Source organism: Pinus tabuliformis, chromosome 3_2 (assembly GCF_031772625.1).
Source record: "Pinus tabuliformis cultivar Carrire ecotype Pingquan chromosome 3_2, CPIR1, whole genome shotgun sequence".
In the NCBI taxonomy this organism is placed as follows: Eukaryota; Viridiplantae; Streptophyta; class Pinopsida; order Pinales; family Pinaceae; genus Pinus; species Pinus tabuliformis.
This window is the reverse complement of record NC_142302.1, coordinates 74522893-74532132: the sequence shown is the minus strand read 5'-3', so window position 1 is coordinate 74532132 and position 9240 is coordinate 74522893.

Here is a 9240-nt window from a genome sequence, read left to right as displayed (position 1 = left end):
CCCAGGCGCCCTCACCCACCCGCCCCAACCCTCCCTACTCCCCCCCCCACCCGCCCGCCCGCCCGGCCCAGGCGGCCTCACCTGCCCCACCCCGCCCGGCGCCCTCACCCACCCGTCCGCCCGCCCCACCTCGCCCCGGCACCCTCACCCGCCACACCCCACCCCACACCCTCCCTAACTCTCCCCCAACCCTCACCGTCTGCCCCGCCCCACCCCACCCGACGCCCTCGGGTGGCGCCACCCGAGCCACCCGCGTCCCCGCCCGGTAGGTGGGAGGGCGATTCCCGGAAACGCCCTGCCGCCTGTCGGGCGGGGGCACACGCGGCGAGGTGAGGGTGAGCAAGGGTGAGGGTGGGCAGAGGGGTGGCGGGTGAGGGCGCCCAGGTTGGGCGAGCAGGTGAGGGGGGGTAGGTAGGGTGCCCGGAGGGGTGGGGCGGCCGGGTGAGGGTGCCGGGAGGGGTGGCGGGTGAGGGCGCCCGGGCTGGGCAGGCGGGTGGGGGGGGGGGGGGGGGTAGGTGGGGCGCCCGGAGGGGTGGGGCGGGTGGGTGAGGGCGCCTGGGCGGGTGGGTGAGGGGGGGGGGGGGGTGGGTGGGGCGCCCGGAGGGGTGGGGTGGGTGGGTGAGGGGGGGGGTTAGGTAGGGCACCCGGAGGGGTGGGGCGGGCGTGTGAGGGTGCCTGGTGGGGTGGGGCGGGCAGGTGAGGGTGCCCGGGCTGGGCGGGCGGGTGAGGGGGGGTAGGTAGGGCGCTCGGAGGGGTGGGGCGGGAGGGTGAGGGTGCCCGATGGGGCGAGCGAGTGAGGGGGGTGGGGCGCACCCACGGGTATCAAGCAAATGAGGTTGACCGGGCCCACCATGCTCACGATGGATGTAATTGTTATTTTGGCTCAGGAAAATTATTAATTTTAAAAAAAATTATTTTTCATTAAACTAATTTAATATAAAAGTTTTCAAGGAAAAAAATTTAACTTACCTTTTAATTGCGAGAATTCTTCGTTGAATATGTTGTTGATAGCGATTTAGCTGCTCCACAAATTCACGAGTCTTTAAACAATTTTCAGAAAGCCTGGATGTGATGTGAGTAATAGTGATAATGAAATTTTAATATATAAGTGAAGTTACGGAGATGTTTTACTTTACGGTTAATATGGGATAATTTGTTTTACAATATTATAAAGTGAATATTATAGATTTGTTTTACAATGGGTTGAATGTGGGATAATTTGTTTTAAAATATTATAAAGTGAATATTGTAGTACTGGAAAGTGAATATTATATGGTTTAACTATTATAATAATTAATGTAGAAGTTGCAGTGTACAATTTTAATTATGATTTCATAAAAAAATTTAGTTTACATTTTTCAATAAATTGTAGAACAAAGTAATGAAGGTAAATAAATTTAACAGACTTTTTGGAGGGAAATATTTTTGCGAAACTTTTTGGAGGGAAATATTTTTGCGAAATTTTTTGGAGGGAAAATTTCATTCTTTAAGCTATATAATATCTTTAGGAGACTCTCCATTTGTATCATTCAACATCTTCTATTTGAAAGGGATGGATTGTTCTGATAGTGAAGTTTCGATTTATACACCATCAACTTCTTCATCGCGTAACAACTCTATTCATATTGATGAATATAACGGGAATTCTTCCACTATGAATAGAAAGTCAATTCTTCCACTTAGTCCTGATTCTAAGGACTATGAGAGCAGCACTGATGAAAGAGGGGATGGAAAATTTCAAATAAATAAAGGGTCACAGATTCCACTTAGTCCTACTTCTAAGGACTATGAAAGCTGCAGTGATGAGGAGCATGATGGTGAAGTTCAAAAGAACGGAGTGCCACAATATCCACTTAGTCCTAATTCCGAGGACTATGAGAGCAGCAGTTTTGAAGAGCATGATGGTGAAGTTCAAAAGAATGGAGGGTCATGGTGTCCACTTAGTCCTAATTCTGAGGACTATGAGAGCAGCAGTTTTGAAGAGCATGATGGTGAAGTTAAAAAGAATGGAGTGTCACGGTGTCCACTTAGTCTTAACTCTGAGGACTATGAGAGTAGCAGTTTTGAAGAGCATGATGGTGAAGTTCAAAAGAAGGGAGTGTCACGGTGTCCAATTAGTCCTAATTCTGAGAACTATGAGAGCAGCAGTTTTGAAGAGCATGATGGTGAAGTTCAAAAGAATGGAGTGTCACAGTGTCCACTTAGTCCTAATTCTGAGGACTATGAGAGCAGCAGTTTTGAAGCACATGATGGCAAATTTCAAAAGAATGGAGTGTCACGGTGTCCACTTAGTCCTAATTCTGAAGACTATGAGAGCAGCAGTGATGAAAAGCATGATGTTGATTTTCAAAAGTATGGAGTGTCAAAGTTTCTACTTAGTCCTAATTCTAAGGACTAGTCCTAATTCTGAAGACTATGAGAGCAGCAGTGATGAAAAGCATGATGTTGATTTTCAAAAGTATGGAGTGTCAAAGTGTCCACTTAGTCCTAATTCTAAGGACTATGAGAGTAGTAGTGATGAAAAGCATGATGTTGATTTTCAAAAGTATGAAGTGTCACGGTGTCCAGTTAGTCCTAATTCTAAGGACTATGAGAGCAGCAGTGATGAAGAGTGGGATGATGAATTTCAAAAGATTGGAGTACCACAGTGTCCACTTAGTCCTAATTCTGCGGACTATGAGAGCAATAGTTATGAAGAGCGTGATGATGAATTTCAAAATAATGGAGTGTCACTGTGTCGTCTTAGTCCTAATTCTAAGGACTATGAGAGCAGCAATGATGAAGGATAGGATGATGCACTTAGTCCTAATTATAATGAGTATAAAGGTAGCAGTGACAAAGGACGGGATGTAGCATCTTCAATAAGTAAACAGTCACATTTTCAACGTAGTCCTAATTCTATGGACTATGAGAGTAGCACTGGAAATGCATATGAGGAAGAATATCCATTAAACATCGAGTCAGATTTTCCATTCAGTCTGAATTCTAAGGACTACTATAGTAGCATTGAAGAAGCGAAAGATGAAGAATATCCTCCAAGTAAATATTTGAAAAGCAGAGCTGATCATAGTGTGGATAACATTCCTCTTAATGATCATGAAAAGCCTTATACAAATGATAATCAAATGATGGAGATGTTGCCAAGAAATATTGTATCAAGGAGTAGGAGCAGACCTTTTCGTATCAATGCAAGTTGTTCTAGTTATACAATGGGTAGAGCAGGATATCTGACAAGAAGAAGTTATATCAGTGCTCTCATTTCAAGTGAATATTTCCAAAAAGATTGCTTGAAACATATGGATTTCAAATTTGCATTAGAAATCAGGAAGAGATATTTGTCAATGAATAAAAGCATGCAAAATTCATATTTAGTTGGGTGCATGCAATCTACATTGTTAGGTTATGATTATCATATTGGGACTTTTTTTATCTGTAGAAAAGGTTTCAAAATGTTTCATTCGATTGGGAATTTTTGTCTCTCAAGAATTCAAGAAAATTTGGAAAAGGATCCCACATTTTATTCAGAAGTACGTCATAAAAGACAGTTTGGTCCATTATCAAACACTCAGTGTTATGGATGAAAGATTTCTTTTCAAAGCATGGAGAGTGTATGCCAAATAGAGAGACAATACCTATTCCAGATAATTCTTCAAGACGATAAATCTACAACTTATACAAAGAATATGCAGAAGGTGCTGAGGGACATGGCCAGTTTATTACATATCAATATTTTGTGAAGGTATGGAAGAAAGAATTCAACAATGTCTGTATTCCTAAGAAGACAAGGGTGGGGATTTGCAGTACATGTGCTTCTCTTAAATCAAAAAGGGACAAATGTGAAGGCTCAGAAAGAGGTAAGCGTTCATAACTTTAACTTTTAAAATTGTATAGTCATCAACTATGAAAACATATTTCTTAATGAATCTCTTTTATGTTGTGTAGATTTAATTGTCAAACAACTTCAGGAGCATCGCAAACAACAAACAAACGAAAGGAAGAAGTTGTACAAGCATCGAAAGAAGTGTTATGATAATCCAAATAAATATTTGGGTTTGATAATTGATGGTATGGACCAGAAGAAAACACTTTTACCACATTTTGTTCGCACACCCAAAAATTTACAGGAGGAAAACTTTATTCAATTTCACTTGGTCGGTTGTATGGTCTTCAATGGGAAAATGTTGCCAAGGGTGTACTTCACAGCTCCAAATATTCATAATGATGAAAATCTGACCATAACCATAATTCACGATGTGATTTCTCATTGGTCTGGTAATCTTCCTAAATTTTTGTATCTACAATTGGACAACACTTGTCGTGAAAACAAAAATCAGGTTTTTTTTGGATATCTAAACATGCTTGTTGAATTGAGAATTTTTCAAAAGGTAAAGGTTGGTTTCCTTCTTGTTGGGCACACTGATGACCATATTGATAAGATGTTCAGTCGTTTTTCAGTCACATTGAGGAGGAAGGAAGTTGGGAGCTTGCCATCACTAATTGAATGTATTAAGAAATCATACATGCCAGAGCCTACTTTTGATGTGTTGGAAGAAACTGTTGACATGCGAAGGTTTATTCTGGGATCATATGGTGAGGGGAAATGCATTGAACAACTTAATGACATTAGCTTCCAACATCAATTTCGTATCAAAAAAATTGATGGGAAAACACTAATATGGGGCAAGAAGTATTCAACTAATACAAAATGAGCACCGTCATCAGGATTGCAATTTTTGAAGTTCATTCCAGATCATCCAATATTTGCATCAAAAATATTGTTATTACAATCATTTGGTGAAGTTCAGAATGCACGCAAACAGAACAGGGCTATAAATTATTCTGATTGCCTGGAAGAAATTAAAAAATGTATTAGATATACATATGAGTACTTTGACATTGCTGATTCAGTTTGGTGGGAGTCATTTTTCAATAATCAAAGTGATATCATTTCGACAACAACAAATGAAGATATACCTTTGAAAAATCCATTTATTTGGCCACAAAATGTGTCGAATGAACATGAGGAAGTAAACATTGTTGAACAACAACAATCTCAAGGTATTATTAATTCTTCACATGCAGTTGAAAGAGAGATATATATTGGTTCCAGAAGATCTCATGCACAACGTGAAGCCATGGAAGACCTTTATAGGGGTTCAATACAGGATATTAATGAGGGTTGCATGATTGCAGTGCTAGCGGATGGAGATCCCAATGGCTATCCATTTTGGGTTGCTAAATTTATAAAGGTCTTTACAGAAAATGAGGATGTTACAAGTGTTGAAGTACATTGGCATGCCACAAATACACACCCATTCAATGGTGTGTATAAGCCAGAGATGGTAGTTGACAAAAAAAATGGCGGAAAAAGAAAAAGAAAGGGTACAAATATAAATCCCCGCCGCACAGACATATTAAAATTGGAGGATGTAGACATACTTGTTTATGACTTCAATTTAACAAAGAGAGGAACTCTTCGCTTCAAGACGATAGAGATTCTAAAAAGGTTGTTACCAGAAGGAACAGTGTTGACATGGGAGTCACCTGAAACCAGTCGTAGATCTAGAAGAATTTTGAAACCTGAAATGTTGGGTATGCATGTGGACTCAGATGGGGCACTAGTTAATGAAAGAGAAGAATATGGAAAATCTCCGTCAGCATCCAGTCACTCATCTGAAGATGTGAATTCTGATGGTGTGCCAAAAAACATGAGTGATTTTGAATAATTGTTTAAGACAGTTTATATAACTGATGTATGCATCGTATCTTCAAATAAAATTAATGTTTTCCATATGGTGTTAAATGAGAAGTTATGAGGCATTTTTATGTTGTTGGATTATATGTCTTAATTATGATAAATTTTATTTTTTAAAATATCTACAATGCAATATTAAATTAGAGATATAATGTATGTTTTATTCAATATACAAATAATGACTTTTGAATGCATTTAGTGTTCTAATTTGTTCATAATGTCATGGTTTTTTAATTTTATAGTTGAAAAAATTTCAAATTTTTTTGTATCTAGCATGTTATGGTTGAAAACATGTTAAATTTATACTTAGGAAAGAAAAATGATATTCTACCAAAAACATTAGTGTGTTTTTCCCGCATAAACAACTTTGTTTGACACATAAAAATTTGGTTTTATTAGCATTTTTTTTAAATTTTGAAAATTGAGCCTAAAAAAAAATCATTGTTCCAGTGTCATCACTTTCATTTTGAAGCTATATTTTGCACGAAAATTTCATAGTAAATTTTGTAGTCACTGCCAATTTTAAAACATGTTCAAAATTGACCCCTAAAAAATAAAAACATCGTTATAGTATACACACTTTTCGTTTTGAGCACTGTTTTTGATGTTTTTTTGGGGTTTTTGGCCAGAGTTCCCGTTTTGAGTTTATAGTTCCCGTTTCAAAGTTTACATTGTTCCCCGAGAACTCTATTCAAACGTTCAGCCCATTTGTAACCCGTTTCAAAGTTTACATTGTTCCCTGAGAACTCTATTCAAACGTTCAGCCCATTTGTAACTAGAACATGCTGCAAACTCCGACTTGAAGTAGTAGAAAGACCATTCAACCTTCAAAAACCTCTGCTGCTACCATAGAACCCTGTCTGCACACTTAATCGTTGCTTTTCTAGGTATTATTGAAAGAACCAGAATCGCCTTCTATTTAAGCTCTGCACAGTAATTAATAAAAGGTTAATTAATTGAATTAATTAAAAAACTGTGCCAAGCTAAAAGAAACCCATTGTGCATTCAAAATCCCTTTTATGCACATTGTATTAACCCTTCCCATTGTTCTAGAGCTCCTAACCCTACTCCTAATGCCAGAGAAAGAGTAATTTAATAGAATAAGACAAATTATGACTTCCAAAAGAATTCTAAATGAGAAACCTCTGCAAACCCCTCACCTGGATGTTGAACATCTCCCATTGGTTGATAGAGACTTCCAGATCAAAGACACAATTTCCTGTAGCCATCTATTGAAACTCCACCGCTAGAGTAAAGAAAAATTCCTAAACCAAAATGATGACATTCATCTAGGGGAATCAAATTTTCCCAAATAATTGTTCCCACGGGTATATCAGTTCCCTAAGATCATCCATATATGCCAAAACTACTATATCCCAAGCCAAAGAGCCATAGTCTCTCCCAACTAGCAGATTTTGTTTACAATCACTGTAGAATCAATAAACCAAATGCTGCAGATCCAGCCAAACCCAAATGAAACCCCATTTTCCATTGAAAACCTACTTGAACTCTACTTGAAGCTAGACCTTCCCAAGAGGACTCAAATCTTTCAGACTTTCATCTTAGAAGAGTATCATACTCGTACAGACAGTCCTCCATAATCTACCACCATTTTCTCTGAGAGGGCCAAACAAATTGTGACCATTCTCTCTTGCATTCTTGGATATACCACTGATGAGCATGTATATGAGCCTATACTTGCTTTTATCTCTATTTTTTTCCCAGGCAAGCCTCCAGCTATAGTCTTTAATTTTGCCTAGTTCTTGGTAGACAAAATCCATGATCAATTGATCAGATTTCCAAATGAAAGAGTATTCAAATACCCTTCTGTATTGTTCCACATTTTCCTTTATTTCTAGTTAGACAAGTTTCCAGTCAACATCCAAAAGCTGGAAACTAAGGGCCATCCCAAATCAGTTATCTTTTGGACACCCTTAATCCAAAAGTATTCCACTATTTTCAATTACAAAGAGTTCATTGATTCATTTGTTCATCCAGTTGTCAATATGCTAAGCAGTAGCAGTCAACCCATGATTAGTGATGAGATAAAAAAAGTTTTGTAGTTGTCTAAGAATAGTAGAATAGGAGACTGGTATCTATACCAGGATCACACTGAAATTAGAATATATGGATGCCAACTCACTCCCTATAAGTTGCCCAAATATATTCCCATGAGGATATTTGCATTAGAATATATAAGGTAGATTATAAACTCAAATGATATGAATTTCCTATCAGTTGGGAATAAAACATAGTTCAAGATAAAAAAAAACCAGCTTGGTACTTTTATCTGTAATAATAGGGAGGCTAGACAAGAAGAAAAGAAGTGTTTACAGGAAATGAAGTTCAGTAGCAGTTTTAGATGGCGGTATGAACCTTCAGGAGTCATAAACAAACTAAGGCTCAAATTCAAATTGAGTCCTTTTATGCATGAGTCCAGGGTAGACATTGAAAAATATTCCAACCAGTCAGAGTGGTTGGAAAATACCTTGACAAATATGTAGAAACAGATGGATACTAGTTCCATTCTACATACTCTAGCTTTGTAGGAAAAAAATATAAAAATGACCATGGAAGAAGGTTCTTGCTCAAGCATAGATACAACACATGATAGATTTGAAATCATGTTCAGGAAGAAGCCCAAGCTAAATCCTGTCAATGAGCAAGAATAACAAGAAGAGCAAGTAGAGATAGTTGGGACAGTTGAGACACTTCAAATCATTGATAGAGGAACAGTGGTGAGAGAAAATACAGATCCATTTGTTTCAGAGGAAACTCATCAACCTTCCACCTCTAATACTCAGAGCATTCAGAAACAGCTTAGCATTGAGGTTTCATCATCAAGCAAACCAGTGGATAAGGGAAAAGACATAAAGGAGAAGTATAAGGAGATCAAGTTGAGAAATGAGGCATTAAAAGATGAAACATATGCCCAATATTTCAAACATACTCCTAGCAATCAGAATAGGTTAGTGTTAGCTTTTGACATTAAAACTCGTGAAATGCAAATGACCTTTTTGTAGCCTATAGTCCAGTAGCCTAAGACCTCAACAGATTATAGGAAGGCAAAATTTGAAGTTTTGGCCAAGGATGTTCACTCTATTGATCAAATTGAATTTCATAAGTAGTCAAGAGAAACGATCTACTTAATGATGACCAACAAGGCCATGAATGTTTATAAACTTCAAAATTCTCTAGAAAACATCACAACACAGTTTAATCTAGAGAAATTATCCTCACAGGCAAAGGATAACAAAATCAAGTCACTTGAAGACTTGGTTATTGAAATTGGATATAATCCAAATGACATCAAGGTTGCAGAAAAGCTCATTAAGAAGAAAAATGAAGACACTGCTGCTTTGAAGAAGCAACTGAAGTTGCCTCCTTCTGAACATCCACAGACCAAGGAGGTTCTAGAAAGCCAAATCCAGAAAGATGAAATGATGGACCTCATTCTCCAGCTAAATGCTCAATTAAAAGAAATG